Here is a 24,297-nt window from a genome sequence, read left to right as displayed (position 1 = left end):
CTTATGTTCCTACTACAAGAGGTTCATCCGAAATTTTACTGAGATTGCTTCACCACTCCATGCACTGCAAGGAAAAGAAGTTACTTTCAAGTGGACAGCCAAGGAAATTTTAGCCTTCAAACACTTGAAAGAGAAGCTCACTTCAGATCCGGTAATCATTTTGCTAGATCTTTCGAAACCTTTTGTGGTTCAATGTGATGCGTGTGGCCATAGTCTTGGTGCAGTTCTAATGCAGAATGGCCGAGTAGTCGCGTATTAGAGCGAAATTCTTTTGAAGACCGAAAGGAACTTGCAAGTCTATGAGAGTTAGTAATTCATGCTCACTAGTTGGAAACACTATCTGCTAGGGGCTGATTTTGTTGTCCAATCAGATCATTGTCTGAGAATCACATGCGATGGGCAAACATCTTGTCAATGTTCCATTTTTAGATTGTGCATGTGCAAGGGAAAAAGAGCGTGGTGGGTGATGCGTTGTCACGAAAGGCCCAAGTGTCAATTCCGTACCATTGTGAACTAGACAAAATGAAGACACAATATGCTGAAGATTCAGATTTTGCAAGAATCTATGATCAGCTTGTTGATGGGAAAAATCATGAGCACTATATGCTTAAAAATAACTTTCTCATGATGCATGGAAAGTTATGCGTTACTAAACAATTAGGGCCAAAGATTTTGATGGAAAGTCATGCTCCACCTTATGCCGGGCATCCTGGAATTGATGCGACAGTGAAGGGGTTGAGGCATTCTTCTATTGGCCAGCTTTGCGTCAAGATGTTGACACATTTGTAAGATCGTGCTTAGTTTGCCAAAAAGTCAAATTTGACGGGCAAAAGCAAACGGGATTGTTGCAACCATTGCCGATCCCTGACAGGCCATGGGAAAGCATAGCGATGGACTTTATCTTTTTTTTTTTTCCGAGAAAAAGATCCTTCTATTAGTTAATGAAAACTGCCCATAGGGCTACATCCACCTCTGCAAGAGAGGGCTACAACAAGCATGATGGGGAGACTCTCCCAATGAAAAAACAGCATATATACAATGAGGCTAAATCAAGAGATGGGAGGAGGGAAGAGCCACACAGGTGGACAGTAGTGCCATTTGAGCACCCCCTGGACTATGGTGTAGAAAGGCCCCGGGCGCCACAGTCGAAGGAAAGCCTCGCGAAGCTCCCGCATGCAGTCGGAGCTACCCTGTAGTCCCTCAAGCTGTCCTCTGAGAGTATGGATCAGCTCTAGCCAAAAGTCACGAACAGTCTCTGCTGGTGGCACAGGGCAAGCCTCAAAGGTGCGGAAACAGCGGGCCCACCAGATGAACCAAAGTGTCAGGCCACTGATGAGCTCCCAACACTCCTCTCTCTCGCTGCACCACTCCTGTGGAGTAAGCTCTGTAGCAGGCTGGAGTGTAGGTCGCCCCCCCTGCATCACTATCATCTTGCTCGTGGAAGATAGCTCAAACTGAAGTGCCGGGCCCGTGAGGGTGGACCAAGCCGTTGTCCCCCAAGTGTAATGTCGAGCCGTGGAGAGGGCAAGCATCAGCCGAAGAACTCGTAGCCACACCTGCTGGGCCGAGGGACAGTCCCAAAGACAATGACGCCGACTCTCCACCAACTGGTCACAGGCTGCACATGCGGCCGAGAGACCACTATGCACAAGCCAGCTCCCTACTGCTGTAGCTCTGTGTGCAACCAGCCACTGAAACAAAGTGACGCGCCTCGGCTGTCTAGAGTCCCACAGCCTCTGCCAAAAGGCTGCCAAGAACTCGACTGTGAGGCCCTCCTCCTGCCAATGACGTGCTGCAGCGGGGCGGGCCTCTCTCTGTGCTGCAAGTATATGACGTCCAAGCCGAAGTGTACTGAAAGAAGGGGACTCTTGGGCGGTCTGCAGAAGAGAAGGGGTCCCTCCATAGCCACTCACAAGGATCCCATTGTACTCGTGCCAGTGGACAACACTCCCAAGCCCATAGCCTCCAGTGTCCAGTCTCAAGAGCTGCTGGGTCAGGGTCTATGACGCAAGTCCTCCCACAGATGCCCACAACTCGGATTCTCTGGAAACGGCACTCTGCTACCTGCGGGGCCTCTACTGCAACTCGCTGTAATCGTCCCCCACCCTGAAGCTCGAAGAACAAGGCTGGGACAGTCTCTGAGCAGGCCCTGACTGAAATGAGAACCTCCAGTCGTGTGAAGGCTCCCATCCACCGGGGTGCTACTGGCTCGAGAGGCATGAGCCACTTAGCTGGAACTGACTCTGAGATGTCCTGACACATGCTCTGCACCCCTCTCATGCCCTGTAGCTGGAAACCCTGCACCTCCTCTGACAAACCTGAGAACTCTAGCCAGTCACCTAGAGAGCGCGCTGCACCTGCTGCCATGGGACCCCAAGAAACATGAGGCCGACTCCCAACCAGGTGGCCTCTCTGAGTGCTAACCATGGGGTTCCAGACGAGGGGCTGCCGTAGGCGCTCCTCCGTGCACGTCGGTTGTCTCTGCTCCAGGCCACGCCGTAAGAGCTCCAAAGATCGAAGCAAACTCACAGCGAAGCGGTCCTCCAGTCTCCTGCTCAAACCAACTTGGCGCAACTCTGTAAAGATCCATCTGGTCAAAGGTTGCCAAGGGCCTCCTGACTGAGGTACCCTGGCACGAAGCCTCTGCAGCAAGAACTCCTTCCAGGGCTCCTCCCATGGAAGAAGTCCTCTGACGACGAAATTCCCAATAAGGGCTCTGCTCTGCTGTGTTGGATCAATGATCCCAAGCCCTCCCTGAGAACAAGGAAGTGTGATGACCGACCAAGCCACCTTGGCCCGGGCAATCTGAATGTCACGACCTGACCAAAGGAAGTTCCTGATCAGCCTCTCTACCTGGCTGATACAAGAACTCGAGAAGATCCAACAAGAAGTGATGTACCACATAGTCGCCAACAACACCTAGTTGGCAACTACTACTTTACCAGCCAGCGAAAGTCGTGCTGAGCTCCAATGTAACAACTTTCTCCTGATGGACAGGAGAAGAGGAGCAATCTGCTGCTCGGGGGACAAGTCCAAACCAACCTTACAACCCAAGTACCGAACTGCAGTCCCTGCGGGAATCCACCTGAAACCCTCTCCTGGCATCCAATCTGGCACAGGAGCACTACCAACCGAGAAAGCCACTGTCTTTCTCCAGTTGATCAGTGCGCCCGATGCACAGCAGAAGGTCTCCAAAGCCTGGTCACATCTGTGTAGATTGGCCTCTTGGCCCTCTAAGTACAAGGCTGAGTCGTCGGCAAACTCAGCGTCCAGAAGCTCATCTCCCCGTATAGGGAGTGCTAAGCCCCTTAGACCAACCTGCTGTGACACCAAAAATCTACTCATCGCCTCCGCATAGAACCGAAAGAGAAACGGGACAAGAGGACAACCCTATCTGACCGATCGTGTGAGCATGAAGCGCTCACCTCTACCTCCTGCCAAAAGCACCTGAATGTGAGCCTGTCTGTACAAAGATGACACCCCTCTGATCCCCGCAAAACGGGAACGGGAACGGGAACGGGGATCCCGTTGCCGTTCCCGTTCCCGTCTGAGACGCTGCTCCTCCTCTCTCGCTACAGCCCGTCAAGCCAGAGACTCCTGGAGAAAAAAGTGGCTAAGCTGAGCTAGGCCTAAGGCCACTCTGTCTGCAGGTAGAGCCTGGCTATCCATTCCCTCTGTCCAGAGAACCTCTACCCTCTCTCTGAGTACTGAGTCCAACAAGACCCGCTCTGGGATGCGAAGCATCGTGCTCCCACTCCTTTGCTTGGCTGCAACTGTGAGGATCACTGGTGCATGGTCCGAGAAGGATGTCCTTGCCAGGATGCCCACTGATCCCACCAAGTCACTGAAGTGGTCACTAGTGTAGAAGCGATCTATCCGCGATAGATTCACTCCTCCCACTCTGCGGTCCGATCTAGAGAAGGCAAGACTCTCTGGAGGCCTCACAAAGCGAGCGTGCTGCCATGTATCCAAGACCCTCAAAGTCATACACAACCTCTCCCAAGCTGCTAACTCGACTCCATGCACAGTAGCATGGCTGCCTCCAATCTTGTCAGAAGGGTCCTCCAACATGTTGAAGTCCCCTCCTACACACCAATGGTCAGTCTGTGGCAAAGACTCAACAAGCTGTGACCAAAACTCTGCACGAGCACTCGCCACATTGGGAGCATAGATGTTCAGGAAGCCCACAAGGCCACCCTGAACCTGCATAGTAATCCACTGAGCCCTCCCTGGCACAATAATCCCTCTGCCCACAATAGCCTGCTGCAATGAGTCCGCAATAGTCATACATACCCCACCCTGGATGCCTCCAGGTCAAAAAGCAGCTGACCAAAAGGTATCATATCGTCCACGCAAAATCTGACCACATCGCCGAATGCGGCTCTCAGACAGATGGTGCTCCTGAAGCATAAGGAGATCAATCTCTCCTCCCACAAGGCAACGCTGAAGCTCCTGACGCAATCGGCCCCGCTATCGCTGAAACTGGGCCCACCTAGTCCTTGCACGTTCCACGAGACGATCCTCATGGGGAGCGAGAGAGAACAGATGCTGCCGCAGCAGCAAGACGGGCTATCTTCGAGGCTGGCTTGGATGGGGAGTAATCCGCATCCGAGCGTCCTCTAGATAGGCGAGACTGCAGTGAGTGCCTAGCCCAAGCCCAAGCAGAGCGAGCCGTGCGTAAGGTAACCTCCTCTGTCCAGGAGTCCTCATGAATGTATACATAGCAAGGCAAACACTGCGTATCAGCAAAAAAGTACACCACAATGTGCCTACATCCTGCTGAGTCTGGGGGTGTCACCGCAAACTTGGCCAGTGGCCACAAAGTCTGCAGCAAATCTATAACTCCAAGTTCTCCCATGTGGTGAGAGAACTCGAGAACCTGTGTATGCAACCATCCCACCACTGAGTCAAGGGACCACTCTGTCTCGGTCCTACCACAGAGGGGGAAGGAGAAACCATTTGCTGAGTCCAAGGCCTCTGTCCCCCTATCCGCGAGGAACAAAGCATGGACCTTGAAGCAGGCTGCCTCGTGGAATCGCCGAGAAAGCGAGTGAACCCGTAATCAAAGAAATCCCAGCGGCGTCGGAGGTCAATGCTCGTCAGACCAGGAGGGATAGCTGCAAGGGAAGATGTCTGAATCTGCAGAGGGGGCCGCAAGAAGGGCTGACCCTCTCTCGCTAGGCGACTCATGGCAAAGGCGCTGCCAAGAGATCTCCTAGCCGTCGGCGAGGGACTAGTCTCCTGAGTCGACTGTGGAACTGGAGCAGGAGGGGGGGGAAGAAGGAGCTGGGGAGGACGGAGGGGAGGAAAAGCGGGGAGGGACGACAGAGGTAAAGGGGCGAGGTGGGGAGTGGACGGGAGCAGAGGGCGGGGGGGAGGATGAGGAGGAGGAGGGGAACTCTAAAGGGGGGGCGGCTGGCGAGGGTGAAGCGAAGGTGGAGGTTGGCGTAGGGGGCTCCTCCTGCTCAAGAGGACCAAAGCGGTTCCCCGTGGGAACCCACTGCTGCTGAGTAGGCACCTGAGGGCCACTCTGAGTGCCAGGCCGTCGATGTGGCCCCTGGTGTCGACGGCCACGGGCCTGCTGCCACCCCTCCTCCGCTGGAGCCCCAGGCTCGGAGCGTGGCTCTGAATCTGTGCGCTGTGCCGCTGGCTGTGGCTGCGGCCCAGCCTTGGCAGGCTGGGGCTGAGGCTGAGGTGCAGGTCGTGGCCTCCTCCGTGGACAGGCCTTCGCTAGGTGGCCCATCTGTCTGCAAATGAAGCACTGGTTCGGGAGACCCGAGTACTCCACACACTGTCTAAACCAACCCCCACTCACCCGAGGCAGAAGGATGACCTTCGAGAGCGTGTGGGTATCTCTGACCAAAACTCGAACTGAGCCGCCTTGGCAGCTACTGATGCTGCCGTACGAGGTGACTCCAAGACAGTCCCGATGGTGGAGCCAATCCTGGAGAGAAGTGGTAGGTACTCCCTCCGTAAACCCGGAAAGCAGACTGAGATGGGGATGTCAAGCAGACTGAGATGGGGATGTCTACCTCCTCTACTAGCACATCCGAAGTCGGGTCAAAACCACGTCGCCACTGTCGAAAGTGGGCGCGTGATGCTCGGATGGCCAGTGGACTCATAGCTATGACCTTAGAAGCCATCTCGGAGGTCTCGAACTCGATCTGGTAGTACCCCCGTCCAAGAATCTGGACATCCAAGATCTTGCCCACCTCTGCGAGAAGGCGGGCCTGGAGAAGGTCTCGCAGCTCTCCTCTGCTAGGACGGGTGCCGAGAATTTTGCAGATGACCGAAGTCGCATGCAAAACGCTCAACCTCAGCGGCTAGGCTTGCTTGCTCTGTCGGCGATAGAGCAAGTCGAATGGTGGGCTCAGCGGGGTCGGGCGAGGGGGCTTCGAATGAGTCCCTCTTTGGCGGAGCTGGAGCCTTCATCTGTGTCTACTGCTGTGGCGAAGAAGCGGACGGTGAAGAGACTCTGCAACCGAGCACGACGAGCACTGTCCGAAGAAACAGTGTTGCAGAGCCAAGTGCAGGAACCTTCGGGAATGACGAAGACGGGGGGGGAGGAAGAAGGATAAGGTAGTGAGCGAGAAGTCAAGGGGCAGCGGGGGGGGGGGAGAGGCGGTGCGAGAAGGGGGCAGCGGACGGGCTGGGGGGCAGCGCGAGGTGAGGGCAGCGGGCTGCTACGCGCAAGGGCAGGCGGGGCGGGCGGGCGGGCTGGGCTGGGCAGATGCGCGCAAGGGCAGGCGGGGGACGGGAGGCAGCAAGGGGGGGGGGGGGGGGGGGGGGGGGGGGGGGGGGGGGGGGGGAGGCGAGCAGCAGTAGCGAGCGCTACGATGGACTTTATCTTTGATCTTCCAAGAACACAAACAGGCAATGATGGGATTTGGACTATCATTTTTAGGTTCAGTAAGCATGCCCAATTCATTCCTGTGAGAAAGAAGATAAAGCCAGAACACATGGTCAAGATATTCATGAGTAATATCTTTAAGTATCACCGGATGCCTCAGTCAATTGTCAGTGACAGGGATCCACGTATAACAAGTCTTTTCTGGAAGGCATTGTTTGAGAATATGGGCACTATGCTAAAGTTCTCATCTTTGTTTCATCCGCAAACTGATGGACAGTCAGAAGAGGCGAATTCTATTGTCCTGGATCTGCTCAAATGCTATGTGTCAGAGGACAATGCAACTTGGGAACACCATCTCCCATTGGTTGAATATGCTTACAAAAATGAGATAGTGGAAGGAGGAAAGAAAGTCCCGCCCATTTTGCAGACTAAGGACAAGATATTTGAGGCAAACAAGTATGTGCAAGATATGGATGAAACATACAGGAAGATAAAGATTGCTCTTGAGAAGACTCGGGCTAAGCAAAAGAAAGCTGTTGATCGTCACCGTCGTGAACTTGTATTTTCTCTTGGTGATTGGGTGCTTTTGCGCTTTGAAGAGGCAAGGTTAAGGAAAAGGAAAGGCAAGGAACGTTTGTTTCCTAAGCTCGGTATGCGATATTATGGTCCTTTTCAGATTTCAGAAAAGATCAGCGATGTAGCTTACAGGTTGAAGCTACCAGAAGGCTGGAAAATACATAATGCTTTTCAAGTCAGCCTTCTAATGTCCTTTGTTGGTGATGTGCCAGAGAATATGCCCGATGAGGAACAACCCATAGTGGAAGAATTGGATGAGATTCTTGTTCCTGAACAGATATTGGCACATAAGGACAGGAAGGTTAGAGGAAAGGTTGCAAGATGCTACTTGGTGAAATTCAAGAACTATCCATCATTGGATGCTAAATGGATGGAAGAGTCTGAATTGGTTGATTCACCTCAGCTATTGCAACTATATCTTGAAGCCTTTCAAATGGAACCAACAGTGACTTGATGTAGCTCTATGGCGCAATGTGAGAGCATGGTTCATGATGCTCAAGAGAGTAGTTAAGCAATTGTATCTACTCTTTCCATACAGAATTTGGCTAGAGAAGTTTGTGCTTGAGAGTACACCAGAAGACTTCTATGCTTGATATATGTATGGTAGCCAGGTTGATGGGATTGTTTAATCGTCCAATGCTACATTTTCGGAAGCATGTGTATCTTGGATTCCCATCATAGAATATATGTGTTATCAAGAGATAACGGCATTATTATTGGCATGCAAGCAAGGTCTCTTGCAGTATTTCAAGGGTGGGGTGTGTTACCAGGAGGTGTATTTTTCCTGTTGCCTTCTGTAAATAAGTACTATATATTTTTATTTATTTTATTTTTACTTGTTTTTCTCGAAACCCTTGAAAAGGTGCAAGTGGACATTGCATGGCCAGTGCGAAACGAATGCGGCCGAACAGGTTTCTCACATCGGGAGTCTAGGTTGGTCAGTCTGGGATCGATCGGGCCAGCTAGCACTGAATTCTGATGAGTACGGAAGCCTGTGCGCGCCAAATGAAATCTGGGCCACTCGGAAAGTCACTTACAACTTTATAAGTGAGTGGGAACTAGGGAATTAACTCAAAAGGGGCAAACTGGACACTTGGCAGGAGGAGAACAGTCTGCAGGACACCTCAGCTGGAGGAGGCGTCCATTTTGAGGCTTGGGCTGATTTTAGCCTCATAAGTGACCTACAGTGTGTGTGTGTAGTGGGTGCAGGTCTATAGCTTTAATGGAAAGCTTGCCTTCTCCTCTATCTCATGTAGCGCGATGATTTTCTCTCGGGCATCTCTCTCCCCTTTGGCACATATGGTAATGCCCCACTACTTGGGCTACTCATATGAATATGTACAGTTCTGGGGGTTTATGCGCGTTTGCCAAGGCAAGAGCCTTCTGAACAGGAACCGGATTAGCTAACTACTAATCCCCCACACATACGCACAGTTCCATCGCGAAAGATTGCGAGTTTGGAGAGTTTTCTCGCGTGAAAACTCGTCCAATTCACAAGGGAACTGTCCCATTGCGTGCAGGAGACTTTGGGACACGCACATGCATGTTCGCCCCGTGAAGAACGATCCAAAACAGAGAATTACATCCTGCTGTTTTTTTCTGCAGGTTTAGGGTTTCGCACCTAAACTGCAAGGGAACACCAGGGGAGCCCCATGAAAGCCTTGGGATGCGTGTACAAGCTTTTGGGCACCCAGCAGTGAAAAACAGAGAATTACAGCACACTGAATTTCTGTGACAGCTCACCAAAAAGCTTCCAAATAGCGAGGGAATCTGTCCTAGACAAGTACTTTTGACCTACAAGGGGTTTTTGCGCCGTTATGCTGCCAAAATCAGGTCAAAAACCTGAGTTTTCAGCCCTCGCCAGGTTTGGACAGCTTTGTGAAAGCTTGTACTATGTGTTCGGATTGTCTATCTTAAATTGAATAAAGAAATACCGAGGTGCCAATCTTTGGGGCCTACAAGGTGTCGGTCTCGTGTGCGCAGTGACGTTCCAATCACCGGACGCATCAGTGTTCTCTTTCCTTCTCAGCGCTCTGCATAAAGTTAACAGGTAATTGAAATAGTACCGCCCTCTACATTGTGCAGGCTAGTTATAGGGGGTCTTCACGCGACTGGAGGTTCTCATCACAGTTCGGGCTTGCTCAGAGGCTATACCCTCCCTGTTTTTCGAGCTACAGGGTGAGGGTCACTTACTCCGAGTTTTAGTAGAGGCCCCACAGGTGGCAGAGTGCTGTTTTCAAAGGATCCGAGTTGTGGGCATCTATGGGAGGACTTGTGTCATCAATCTTGACCCTGCAGCTCTTGAGACAGGCCACTAGAGGCTGTGGGCTTGGGAGTGTTGTCCACTGACACGAGAGCAATGGGATCCTGGAGAGTGGTTTTGGAGGGACCCTTTCTCCTTAGTCGACCATCCAGGTGTCCCTTTCTTTCAGTACACAGTTTGACTGGGACGTCACATACTGGCAGCACGCAGAGGCTCGTCCTACTGCAACACCTCATTCGCAGAAGGAGGGTCTCACAGCTGAGTTCTTGTCAGCTTTTCAGAAGAGGTTGTGGGACTCCAGACAACCGCGGCGAGTCACTTTGTTCCAATGGTTGGTTGCACATAGAGCTACAACAGTTGGGAGCTGGCTTGTACATACTGGTCTCTCGTCAGCATGCGCAGCTTGTGACCATCTTGTGGAGAGTCAGCACCATTGTCTTTGGGATTTTCCTTTCGCACAGCAGGTTTGGCTTCGTGTCCTTCGACTGATGCCAGCTCTTTCCACGGAACAGCAATACACTTGGGGGGCAGCTGCTTGGTGCACTATCACGGGCCCGGCACTTCAGTTTGAGCTATCCTCCACCAACAGGATGATAGTGATGTAGGGGGGTCGACCTACACTCCAGCCTGCTACAGAGCTTACTCCACAAGAGTGGTGCAGTGAGAGAGAGGAGTGTCGGGATGATAGTGATGTAGGGGGGTCGACCTACACTCCAGCCTGCTACAGAGCTTACTCCACAAGAGTGGTGCAGTGAGAGAGAGGAGTGTCGGGAGCTCATCTGCAGCCTGACACTCTGGTTCATTTGGCGCCTTGTACCACCAACAGAGACTATTCGTGATCTTTGGCTAGAGCTGGTCCATACTCTCAGAGGAGAGTTCGAGAGACTCCAAGGCAGCTCCGACCGCATGCAAGAGCGTAGAGAGGCCTTCCTTCGACTTTGGCGCCCTGGGCCTTTCTTCACCATGGTTCTTCACCATGGTCCACGGTGTGCTGAGATGGCACTACCGTCCACCTGTGTGGCTTTTCCCTCCTCCATCTCTTGATTTAGCCTCATTGTACATATGTTGTTTTTCATTGGGAAAGTCTCCCCCTTATGATTGTTGTAGCCCTCTCTAGTAGAGGTGGTTGTAGCCCTATGGGCAGTTTCATTAACTAATATGAGGATTTTTTTCTCAGAAAAAAAAAGTGGGCGGCCGGCCCCAAACTCGAACGGCCGAACCACGTACAACCTAGACTATGGGTGGCCAGCACGGAGACATACTAACCGTACAATTATGCCCTAGACCTGTGAAGCAACATAGCGGTGTAAGTCTTGACACATCGTAGATCATACAGACCTTGTAACCATCGATTGCCATGAATTATATACACTATTGTAATGAAAGATCATATCCATCTTAAACACAATCAACCATAACGAATTATCATGGATTACGTATACCATGACATACCATACAATCATGTAATAACTTCATGAAAAAAAGTTATTGTAGAAACAAAAGATCAATAGTGATCGCTATGACATGACATCAGAAAATTATGAAATAATTACATAAATTAATAACCATCTTGAGAGCATAAAGCTCCAAACATTGCTTTCATAAAGAATCATCATTTGTAATCATTAAATAAAGATTAGAGATAATCATTACGAAATACTACCATGGGTCAGTGGGTACGGTCAAATCCTTGTCCAGGCCCGCTGCTCGCTACTGTTGCCCCCCCCCCCGCTGCCCTCGCACGCGACAACCCAACCCGCTCGCCCCCTTGCTGCGCGTACCGTTGCCCTCATCTCGGACTGCCCCCCATCTCAAAACGTGCTAAAATAATCACTAATTCGCTATAGATTATAGTTCATGTAGAATTTGCTGAATATGTCATGACAAACAGCTCCGGAATGCTCCAAAGTCTTAAAAACTACTCTTCAAACATTGAATTTCAAGTTTCGAGTAGAAAATTGTAACTTTTTTGCATTTTTATGATCTGTAGATTTTTTCTACGCGGTGGTGCAGCTTCGTGTCTACAAGGACAAGAGTGAAAAAATCCACTTTGGCCAAGTATGTGAGGAAAGTGCGTCTTCGCCTAGCCCTAAGCAGGTTAGAAATTCAAGACATCAGATTTGAGAGGAAATCGAGAAGGAAAGATTATGCTCAGGTTTTGCAAGAAAATAGTGTAAATATAGGTTAGAATACTGTCGAGGATTCGCTTAAAGGAATTTGTGTATCCTCGGGATAAAGGGTTTTCGAAAAGATTGCTTTGCTTTTCGGCTATTGGGCATGAGGATTTTAATCTTTGGACAATATGAACTTTGGGGAGTATTCAGGTTGTTATTTTCATTTGGCATTTGGTTTCAAGCAGTTTTAAGGGTTTGAGCATGTACTTGCACCTTTTGGTCGCAATGCCGCCTAACATTGGGGCCATAAGACATTGGACATTAGGGCTTGACATTAAAAGATCTAAGGTTTTTGGCTTTGGGCTTTTTGGCCATAAGAGGTCGCCTAGCTTATAATGAACTTGACAATATGAAATGGAGGATTAAAAAGCTCGTGAAGCAGCATGAGCAATGATAGAGCAACGTAGGGAGATTATTTTGGACTCATGTTGTCACGCATGTTGATCGGTTCAGAAGGATGATGAAGCGGGAAAGCAATAGCAAGCCAAGGCGTTGCTTTTCAACACAGGAAGTGGTGATTTTGACGGACTCCCAAGTCAAGTTGTCACATCACCATGAGTGTTTCCCATGTAGATTGGCTAGAAAAAGCCTTAGGCTTTTAGATGGCACCATACTTAGAAAATATAGGCAATGCTAAGCCGTAGATGAGACATATAAGCTGAGCTCTACCTCAGATACAGCTCCATACAAATTTGCCATGGTGTGGTCAATTATGATGGTCCTATAATTCTGTCACCCGACTTGTGGATATGCACAATGGTGTGTCTAGTCCACTTCTCTAGGAAGCCCTCCACCACAGCCCTGTTGAAAATGTGTCTAATCGATGGGGCCATGGTGTCCGTGTAAGGTGCAGTTGGAGTGAATGTTGAACTTTGCTCAAGATGAGTGCTCCGAACCATGCTCAAGGGTTCCTTTTACTTACGGAAGGGCGAGCCTTCCGTTCTTTAAAGAGAGAGTGCAAGTGATCACAAACAAAGTGGATGAACATTGTGAATGAAGGTGCTGAGACTGAGAGATAGAGAGAGAAAAGAATACGACACCGGAAAGTTGTAAAACCCTCCTCCAAGGGCCCCTCTCTCAATGGCGAGAGAGGTCTATGCTATTGATTGCACAATCTCTACAATGCTTTGGACTTGCCGACGATGTTGACGATAATGAGGACGACGACGAGACGGGCTGAAATCTGAAAACGCTAATGGCTTAAATCTGCAAATCTTTATCTGCTGAATTCTGACTCTATGTCGTTGAGGATGTCGATGACGACGATGCGACGACGACGCTCTGAAAACGCAGATGCTGAGATCTGCCATTTCCGGGCTGAAACTGCAAACTTCGCTGGATCTGACCGTGCGGCGAGGATCTGTTGCAGGAAGGTGAGATCTGAGAGGTTCGGAACTTCTTCTGCAGTAACTAATTGCTGAAAACTGAAAAGGCTGATTCTAGGGCTGAATCTGTCGCGACGAACTGCAAAAACGCTGAGGTGTCTTGCAGATGCAAAAACGCTAGGGCTGAAAATCTTCTGCTGCGATAGAAATCTGCTAACTGCTGTAGAATCTACTAACGCTGGGACTGATCTACTGTCGTGAAGTGGTTCTGTTGTGTCTACCAATGCCGAAGCTCCTCTGCAACGGAAAAATGCCAAGGCTGATCTATCCTTGCAAAAACGCTAGCTTGATGCTGAGTTGCAAAAATGCTAGGTCATGCAGTCGGGGGTCTTGCTGAGAAGGTGCCTGTTGAGCGGTACTCCTACTGCCTCTTCTGCCAAAAAGTGCTAGCGCTAGGTTTGCTTATATACAAACTCAGCAAATTTGCCCTACCTACTTTCCAACAAAATTCACTTAATAAATAAGTGAAAAATGTCAAAAATAGGAAAAATAGGCCTATGCATTGTAAAAATGCTACTGATGGGATCTGACTGGAATCTGCTGGTCATGCTGTGTGCAACCAAAGGATATGCATCTAATCTAAGTGTCTGGTCATGCACGGTCTACGAACAGACTCACAGAAGTGCCAGATCACTTCCTATTTAAGACTGACTTGACTGAACTGAACCCTGGTCATGCTGTAGCTTGTCCATGGACACATAGGTTTGGATGTATCACGTGACATTCCCTCCTTTTCAAAGTGAGGTACTAGTACCGAACTGTATGGCGTCGAGGGAGATCGCCAATAACATCCAGAATCCTAGAAAGGACTCTTTGCCGGCCCACTCTGATGTGTGGGTCGTGCGATACTTGAACTTCATAAAGGTCTGCAATGCCTTCTTCTTTGGGCCGCGCCGAAAGCGACAGTCTTTTGTGGCTCCTTCAATGCTTCAACTTCGTCTAGAGTCATGCGTCTACCTTCTTCAAGAATCTCCGAGGCTGAAAATTCCTGAAACCACTTCCAACACAAAAACATAAACATACCTATTCCACGTAAAGTGACTGGAGAAAATCTCGTCTTCCTTAAAGACAATGCATGCAATGTAGATGAACAAATAGACGGAGTGCCAAACCATTCACCACACACACGCAAACAATGAGATCAAATAGTGTCTTTTTTATCTAGGTGTGGCAATTCACAACGGAAATGCCCATGCTTGGTTCTCAATCTTTCTTGTGCTCTCTCTACGAATGTGTCATGCCAAGGAAGAGACATGGAATGTGACTTCCTTGAATGCAAACAATTCAGCTTTTTATGAAAAATCCGCATACATCCGTACTCATTCATGAGTGAAACGTGCTCAACGTACAATATGTCATACCTAGGAAAAGGGATCACATAAGGACGTTGACTAAAATACAGAAAACGATCACAAATGAAACACTCGTACAATGCGTGCTGCCTAATCATACGAACACATAGTACTTCCTGTAAGGGTTCTTTGGACCTAGGCTCGAGCGCCAAGATCTGTTCGTCGTGTTTGATCAAATCTGCACGGGGGGGGGGAGGTGGACCTCGACTCGAAAGCCAAGATTGATTCTTCGTGATTGATCGTCTCTGCAATGAGGTTAGCTTCACTAGAGAAAGTATCAACTAACACATCATCCTTGTGAACAATCACATCATCTTCATGCAAATCATCATGCTTGTGAGAAATCACAACTTGATCATCATGCTCATCATCATGCTTGTCATTATCATTCAAATCATCATGCTTATCTTGTGTGTAATGCTTTGGAGAAGAAGAGACTAAGAGAGTCTCCTTTTTCTGAATCTCTTGCATCTGTGTCTGCACTTCAGAAAAGAGTCGCAACATCTCTTTCATGTGTCGGACGCTCTGTTCAGCCGCCAAGCGCACTTGCTCACGCTCACGCTCCAAGTCTGCTTTTCTTACTTTAGCTTCCAAGCGGTACTTACGCTCTATGGCTGCCACTGTTTCTTCGTAGTCACAATCTATGGCTGCCCTTCTTTCTTCGTGTTCTAACTTCCTGTCCAGAAACAACTGCGGCAACTCCTTCATAGGAGTTAGTGCAATCCTTGGCGTAGATGGGAAAGGGGGAGGGTCGGAAAAACCTCCCAGTAAGGAAAATTCTTCTTCGCCTCTCATTCTCATCACCTCCAAGCAAAGTATCCATTCCGCTTCGAGTGATGACCATCCACTGAAGTCGTGGGTTCTTGTGGGTTCTTGTGGTCTTGGGTTCTTAAGTTCACGAGGAACTTGGGTTCTTGGGGGTCTTGGTTCTTGGGGTTCTTTGAGGGTCTTGAGGGTCTTGAGTTTCTTGAGTTCTTGAGATTCTTCTTTCGCTTACAATCTGTGTTAGAGAAGGATCTTCTCTTCACCCGAGTTCGGCTCTTTTCTGCGGACGCACCCCTTGGCGGCCTTGAACTCACACCAAGGTTGCTTTTTCCCACCTCACGTGGATTGGTTGGCCGCTAAGTGCACGGTCCGCTCTCAATGAGTGAAAACAGAAACAAGGGGAGGCTGGACAAGCCTTTCTTTCTTGGGTTTCCTATCACTCTTCAAAAACACGATTAGGAATCGACACGCCAAAGAGGACTTGGGTTACGTGCGACCGCAACAAGCAAAAAAATTATTATGTGGTTTTTGTGGTTCTTTCCTTGAGTGATACAAAACACTGCCAAAGCTCTGATACCAATGTAAGGTGCAGCAGAAGTGAATGTTGAACTTTGCTTAGGATAAGTGCTCCGAACTGTGCTCAAGGGTTCCTTTTACTTACGGAAGGGAGAGCCTTCCGTTCTTTAAAGAGAGAGTGCAAGTGATCACAAACAAAGTGCATGAACATTGTGAATGAATGTGCTGAGACTGAGAGATAGAGAGAGAAAAGAATACGATACCGGAAAGTTGTAAAACCCTCCTCCAAGGGCCCCTCTCTCGATGGCGAGAGAGGTCTATGCTATTGATTGCACAATCTCTACAATGCTTTGGACTTGCCGACGATGTCGACGACGAGACGGGCTAAAATCTGAAAACGCTAATGGCTGAAATCTGCAAATCTTTATCTACTGAATTCTGACTCTATGTCGATGACGACGACGCACTAAAAACGCAGATGCTGAAATCTGCCTTTTCCGGCTGAAACTGCAAACTTGCTGGATCTGACCGTGCAGCGAAGATCTGTTGCGGGAAGGTGAGATCTGCGAGGTTCAGGACTTCTTCTGCAGTAACTGATTGCTGAAAACTGAAAACGCTGGTTCTAGGGCTGAATCTGTCGCGAGGAACTCCAAAAACGCTGAGGTGTCTTGCAGATGCAAAAACGCTAGGGTTGAAAATCTTCTGCTGCAATGGAAATCTGCTAACTACTGTAAAATCTGCTAACGCTAGGACTGATATGCTGTCGTGAAGTGGTTTTGTTGTGTCTACCAATGCCGAAGCTCCTCTGCAATGCAAAATCGCCAAGGCTGATCTGTCCTTGCAAAAACGCTAGCTTGATGCTAAGTTGCAAAAACGCTAGGTCATGCAGTCGTGGTCTTGCTGAGAAGATGCATGTTGAGCGATACTCCTGCTGCCTCTTCTGCCAGAAAGTGCTAGCGCTAGGTTTGCTTATATACAAACTTAGCAAAATTGCCCTACTTACTTTCCAACAAAAGTCGCTTAATAAATAAGTGAAAAATGTCAAAAATAGGAAAAATAGGCCTATGCACTGTAAAAATGCTACTAATAGGATCTGGAATCTGATGGTCATGCTATGTGCAACCAGAGGATATACATCTAATCTAAGTGTCTGGTCATGCACGGTCTGCGAACAGATTCACAAAAGTGCCAGTTCACTTCCTATTCTAGACTGACTTGACTGAACTGAACCCTGGTCATGTTGTAGCTTGTCCACGGACACATAGGGCTGGATGTGTCACATGAAAGTCAGCTATGTAAATGAGCTGGTCACTCTGTAGTCCTATGTGGTGAAGACATTTGCAGTTCTACAATCGTCATATGGCTCGTGTTACCATACATGTGGTGAAGAAAGTGGTGATGGTAGGTCATGACTCGAGTGTCTTAGGGATCACAGGTTGCCCAAGACCTCATACACTCTGTATAATCAAGCCATCAATGTTCGAGAAAAATGTGTCTCAGCTTAATATCGTGCCGTTTTCAGTTTCAAAAATGCCGGTTGAGGGCCAGGGGAAAGGGAGAAATTCCGCCCCAAAATAAAGAAAAATAGTGTAAACACCCGAAAAAATGACCTAACTTTCCAAAATTTCCTCTTGACAAAATCAAGAAAAGGAATTTTGTATGTTTGGAAAAACGATATTTCCCGAACATTGCAAGCCATGCTCGTTGCTCTCAATGCGTGTGGTCAAGCAGGGGTCTCTAAGATTCCATGTTGTCGTACTATCAATACTCATGAATAGGTGGTAAAGCTCAAGCTCCATTGCCTCTTCGAAATCTCGCCTCTTGCAACGTGTGAGGGTCTTTATCTATCGTTTGGCCTCCTACTCTATAGCCTTCCCAAGAGCCCTCTATGCTCATAGGTTGCGATAAAGCTCTCTACACTCATCATCGTACCAACGGTTCTATGGCAAAGTCCCTAGGAAAGTACATCCAGTGCGAATAGCACGTAGAAAGGATCTAAAGTCTGATGTGCGTAAGATCAATGAGATCTAGAAGGTGTGTGGACAATGGTACAAATGGGTCAAGCTAACAAAGGCCCGCATGAACCTCTACTGAGTATATAGAGGCTAGTTCTCATGTGAAGTGGATGGTAGAGTGTGGAGTAGATGTAGCAAGTGCGTGGAAGTTAATGGCTCCAATGAAAGAAAGAGAGAGTCGGGCATGGTCCGCTCCTCTGGAGATGGGTGGAATGGTGAAAGAGATGATGAGCTATATGGCATCCCAAAGTTCCATAATATAACTCCCATAAGGAAAACTTCCCCAATTGTAGAGTATCTTCATAATCCCCTCCATCAAGCATGTGTACACTACCCCCCCACGTCAACGGTGGAGAATCTTGAGCTTTTAAGTACAAAGTAACATAGGGTTATGAATATAACATGCTCTTGTGTAATCTCTGAGCGGATCCAAATAAAATGGATCTCCGGATCTCATATCACAATCTAAATCTTGCTCTCCCACTTTTGCCGAAGAGAGGAGCCACTCCTCTAAACCCTCGAGAAGTATTCTAGCATGTACACTTCCGGTGGGTGGACTCTCATTGAGATCCATGGATCCTTGGTAGGTCCCTCTTTGGGCTCGTGTGTCTCTAAGTAAGACAATGTCTTGATTGCTCATCACCTCCTCTAGTCACTCTAGATGTGTCCATAGATCACCATTGCAATTCCAAAATAGCAATGCGAATCTCCTTATGTTGTGTCCCATAGGCCATGAGTCCCTATGCAACGACCTTGCCATCAATAATGACCCGACAATCACGGTATGATGCCATCTTCCCTTTTGCCGTGGTGAGCACCTTAGGTATGTATATCCCATCTATGTTTTATTTGCATTAATGTGAGGTCGCCGTCTATGTAGATGGGGAGACCAGTGAGTCTAAGATTTACCCTCTATCTAATGGCAGAGGTCCTTGTTCCTTCAAAGGAGAATTGGAGGATAAGTGCCCTCTCTCTCGTTAGGCCATGGATGGAAGAGAACTATGTACCAAGCTTGGGTACAAGGAGACTTAGAGAATCCTATAGGAGGATGGCTCTTCTTCTTTGTACCCAAGCTTGGTACATAGTTCTCTACCATCCATGTCCGTCGTGGAGTTTTATCCTCCTCAAGGATAGTGTATACGAGAAGGGATTTCTTCTTCTTGGCGTCCACTTTAGCCTCTTATTCCGCCTCCACCTTGACCTCTTTCTTAATATTGCACAGCGGTTTGTGCTACTTTGCATGATAGCACACATCTTCCGAATCCTCAACAATTCCTGTTGAACGCATTGTTGCTTAGAGCTCCTCGCCTTCAAGTGGAGACCAAGCATTTCTCTTGTGAGTGAGCTGATGTATAGGATGTATGTGTATAAGTATGTGTTCGTGAGAAAAGCTAAAGCTTGGTGGAAGAAACAAGGGAATGTCTTCCCACTAATTTTGGCACCACGTGTATAGCTTATGCTCCATCTGTAGCCACAAAGATTCTCACTTTGATGACCTTTGGCATGCTGCGGTGAGAAATCCATCACCCTCAAGTCGTCTACCAAGTACAAGCATAATCCTTTCAATTTTGGTCGAGTCTTCTGATTGTAGTTTGTGTTTTATCCTTTCAATGTTGGTCGAGTCTTTTGATTGTAGTTTGTGTTTTGGCGAGTCATCCATCCGTCAATAGGTGATTACACTCAATGCCCAACAAGTTGCGTGGCATTCACATTGGATGATGCCTCCACAAAGAAGAATCCTATCGAGATAACAAATGGATTAAAAGATGTGGATTGCCTTATGAATGTTTCTTTAAGTATTGTTGATCGTGACACCTCAAAAAATGACACGACTCACCTGCTAATTGGTCATAGATCCAAGTCAACATGACAGACAGCAAGTGACTAGAGAGGACAAAAAACTCATAGAAGAGTAGAAAGCATTGGCTTGAAAAAAATTCAAGAGGATGACTAAGAAGATTGACGTCGATTGTTCATATATTGTGTGTATTTTGTAGGCGATAAGAGTGTGTATGTATATTGTGTATTTTGTAAGCGATCAGAGTGTGTATGTGTGGCCAACATCTAGACATATGCTTTGTTTTTCTCAAGCAGTTGCACAATTTGGTTAGGACGTGCATTATCGTCAAATTTGGAGCGCGCTTGAGCACATGCTCCATTCTGCCACTAGCCAATGGATGTCGTACATTGGATTGGACTTTATTTATGAGACACACCTTTTGCTACCATTTCTACTCGCAACATTTATGCTTCTCTCTTGCATAATTCTTGGCTGGCGGACCGTTGTAATGCGCTTTGGTCTTTGCATAAATCTAATCAATGGTACAGAAAGGCTCTTACTACAATTTGAAAGAGCCATTTGCCTCTGAAGGAATGTCTATTGTAACTCTCCTCAATACCTGTCACATCAGGTCTTCTCATTGTGTCAGCTATTCAGCTTGTGATGAGACTGTTAGAAACCTGCTTTGAGATTGTCGCTTCACCAAGGCCTTCCTTGGCCACATATCAGCTTGTATATGCCTTCACTTCCCTCGGCAATTTTCCACAAACGGATCTGGGTCTTTGGCATTCTCCCAACCAGGGCTAGAAAAATACATTTTTCCGAACCGAACAAAATAAGGGGAAAGTTGAAATTCTCCCGGTTTTCAGGTCAGTAATTACATTAAAACTTGTGTAAATTTGCCGGTTTTCTAAAAGGCAAGCTCAAAATCTAACCGGGATTTAATAATTTCAGCCGGTTAAAATACACTAAACCTCGGTTTTTTTCTAACACTGCTCCCAACTTCCCTTCAATGATTTGTGGTCTTCTTCACATGGGTCAGATTCTGGTCTCTATAGTCTTTGTGGTGCCAACACAATTTTTGCATGTTCCATCAGCATGATGCGGATCTCTTTCCTTCATTCAAGGTTTCACTTAGGCAATCCTTACATTTTACCCTTGATAACATATCCCCGGATATCCTATAGATCTCATATCTTTGCTTTTAGAGCCTTCACTTTGCGGAACACTTCTGTGTTTTGTCCCTTTGTATCTGATCTTTCTCATGTTTTTTCCTCACTTTGAGGTTCCCATTTGTAAATTAATCAAAAAAGATTGACACAAAAAAAGTGTGGGCCAGCATGCATCCACAAACAAGACATTATGACTATTGTGGAAGCCCAATCCGTGCAATAAAAAATAATGGCTTTGCATCCCTTAAGCAACTCAGAACGTTGAAAGTTACTCAAGTCACGCTATATTTTATTAAATATTCCATTCCACAAGCAACCCCCGTGTATGTGGCATCGCACAAGCAACCCCGTGTGCTGATTATGTTGTGTAACAAAAAATGTTTCGTGTGTTTCATCATTTCGAGGCATTCGTTTCATTTCATTTCAAAATTTCCAAGGCGAAACACATATGTTTCTAGGGGTTATAGAAAACCTAACGTTTAGGAGTCTAGTAGGTGGATACATCCTATATACATGGTCATACAAGCGGTAAAACACATTGCACGACCATATAAGATATGGTTAATTTTGAATTTTGAAAATTCGACCCGGATTTTTTTGCCTGTGTGAAATACGTTTCATTTCCCTATTTCAAATTTGTTTCAAAACATTTCAAGTGTTTCGTGTTTTGTTTTGAGGAGAAAACACCTTTTCATGTGACACTGTGATTATGCAATACCCATACGTTGCATTTATTGTCGATAAAATAGTCATTTATACATTGTTAGCATAGAGACCCGAAAGCATACCTTCTAATGATGAGAAGTACACACTCACAAATTATAAGACAAGCTCAACCACTTATACAAAACACAAAATCAAAGCACACCAAAGATTTGATAAAGGAAATAAATGACAAAATATCTTAGTTGTTTTTTTTAAAAGTGGGTAAGAACATAACATCTACTTTAAGATGCTTTTAGAAAAGGCTTTAGGCAAAATAAATGAGAAGCTTACTTAACTAACACTTTGCAACAAGTATATACTTCAAAGATATTCACAATAAAGCGAGCACAAAGACTTCAATCCTATATTTTAGGGTCGTTATGGCAACTCAAACAAAAGACAAAAGAGCAATAAACTCTTATATCCTAGAGACTAGATTGAGAATCCATACCGACCTAGAAGAAGCAAAACATAACTCAAACTAGCACACTATCGAGAACTTGACAATATGCAATAACTTCACTACTTGCCCAAACAAGAAAAATAAGATCGTATCCTTAACTATGCATAGCATGGACAAGAGCTTTTACGTAATTAGTGTCCAAGAGAAGGTGCACATTTGCATAGAGATAATTCATGATCAGAATGTACCCTGTAAAACCAATGAAATAGTTTTAATCACATGGTGGATTCTTTCAATGAAGGTTGAGAAAAGTTTTATCTATGTAGACTTGTTTGTGACTATGTTATAAGTCTGATTAAATGATATTAAAAAATACTAGATGCTAAAGTAAGATAGCTACACTTTTTAAGACTTGCATAACATCTACATATATCTTAATACCTTGTGTAAATCTAATCAAAAGTCTTGCTAGGCTACATGTTACAAAATGTCCGAGAAAAGTGCATCTCAAATTAGTCTTGAGCAGGTTAGAAATTCTACACCGACAAATTGAGAGGAGTAAGAGTAGGAAAAAGGTGCTATGAAATGAATGAGAAGTGTAGATATTTTTAAAAATACACAATCTATTTTAGCAAAAGTTCTTGTTGAGAATAGCATTTCAAGGGATTTGTGTATTTGGAATACAAAATTTTCCTGTGTGCAATAGCTTGAATTCTTTATCTTTGTAGATAGATTTATGTATGGACATATACAAATAGCATTTCCATCGACTTACATATATGAGCATATGTATGTATGCCTATGTATCAACGTTTTCTGAAAAGAAACTTTTAACTTACATCAATGTCGATGCCACTTGCGAGAGAGAGAAAAGGAAAAATTCCTCCTATAATTTGAGAAACATGAGTGAAAAAATATTCACAACAGCTTAATGGCTATGTTTTCCTTTTTCAAAATCATAAAAGGGGATTGTGTATGGTTAGAAAAATGACTTCTCCCAAACACTACTATGCATCTTGACTCACAAAAGTAGATATGCATAAAAACATGTTGGTTACAATGACAACTCTCTGTAAGATGTACTCTAGAGGTCGAAAACACAACACTCCTCTTTGGATTTTACTTCGATCACCACTTGTTTTGGTGGAGCAATTACCACCTACAAGCAGTTACAACCACCATTGTATGGACAAGGATGCTGCAATAAGGGCATGATTCTGGGCATATAGAGAGGTTCACAGCTTCCATTGTAAAATTTTGTTGGAATCCATCATCATACATAAGAATGGCTGATAATAGACATCACAATTTGGCTGATCTCAATCACATTGCTCAAAAAACCACAAAAAAAAACAAAAAAGGGACTTTTTTCTTAGCCTTTATTTCACAGAATACCAAGTAAGACGGTGGCATTTAAGCAAAAATCGAAGTTTTTGATTGGGATTTCCAACTACAATGCCTAAATTTATACCTTGAAAATGGAGTTTTTAGGACATTATAACCAAGATTATCAAGTTCAACTGGAAAATTTACAGCACAAACCCAGATATGTGAGCTTTACTCGTGGCAAATGGAACTTATAACATGCACTTATAAGAATTCAAAAACTCCTTTTACTTAGTTAGACCCAGACCCACTATGTAGCATAAATGACAATACTTAGTTAGACAGCATAAATGACAAGCCAATCCTGAGTGAGGAGAGAACCCTCACCTCTAGTCCTTTCGTGGGAGCACCAAGAACTGATGGCGTGCATGCTGGAGTTTGATTGTTGCCTCAATGTCCTCAGCACACGAAACTCCGCAGTTTGAGCAGCTGCCTCTTCCAGGAGCAGATACAGTGGAAACGGAGAGCTGCTCCTCTCCTGCAAGCTCCTCTTAAAACTTCAATGGTCTTCCATCAGAGTGGTAGGTGTAATGTGTAATGTCGGAGAGGACGCGAGGGCCGCACGGGGCCATTGCAGGAAAGACTGGCATTTGCATGAGCGCATTTATTAGTAGTCCGAGTGGTGATTTAAGTATATCTTACATTCTGCCACCCGCAGTAGTACGTGATATTGTTTCTAAATCCTTTAGCAGAGAGCTGGTTACATCCCAATAGGTAGGCACCCGCCCTCGTCATTAATTGCCGGGAGGTGGGATCAATAGCCCACATTATGCATTGCGAGCCGAGAGTAGTGCAGGTCGTTGATCACTTTTTGAACTAGATATGAACTCGAGAGATATATGCACCACACCAAATTTGGTGTGAGTTTGATGTGAACTAAGTTTGAACTTGGGAGGGTATGTGCACCACACCACATGTGGTGTGAACTCGATGTAAACTTATCTGCGACGATGTG

The 24,297-nt window shown here is 46.5% G+C and overlaps 1 long non-coding RNA gene across 2 annotated transcripts in view; it reads right to left on the bottom strand.

Annotated features, from left to right (window-relative positions):
- LOC147450743 (uncharacterized) overlaps positions 1-24,087 on the bottom strand; it is an 87,751-nt gene extending 63,664 nt beyond the window's left edge. The window contains exons 1-2 of one of the 2 annotated variants that reach the window (XR_015189297.1): positions 23,670-24,087; positions 22,144-22,205 (exon numbers count right to left, since the gene is read on the bottom strand). This is a non-coding gene — a long non-coding RNA (uncharacterized LOC147450743). The remainder of the gene's footprint in view (positions 1-22,143; positions 22,206-23,669) is intronic. The other variant, XR_015189298.1, reaches the window with a different exon arrangement.
- Between the last annotated feature and the right edge of the window lie 210 nt (positions 24,088-24,297).

Source organism: Adiantum capillus-veneris, chromosome 9 (genome assembly GCF_014529385.1).
Source record: "Adiantum capillus-veneris isolate H3 chromosome 9, ASM1452938v2, whole genome shotgun sequence".
In the NCBI taxonomy this organism is placed as follows: Eukaryota; Viridiplantae; Streptophyta; class Polypodiopsida; order Polypodiales; family Pteridaceae; genus Adiantum; species Adiantum capillus-veneris.
The sequence above is the reverse complement of the archived record's forward strand: the minus strand, read 5'-3'. Positions and strand labels throughout refer to the sequence as shown.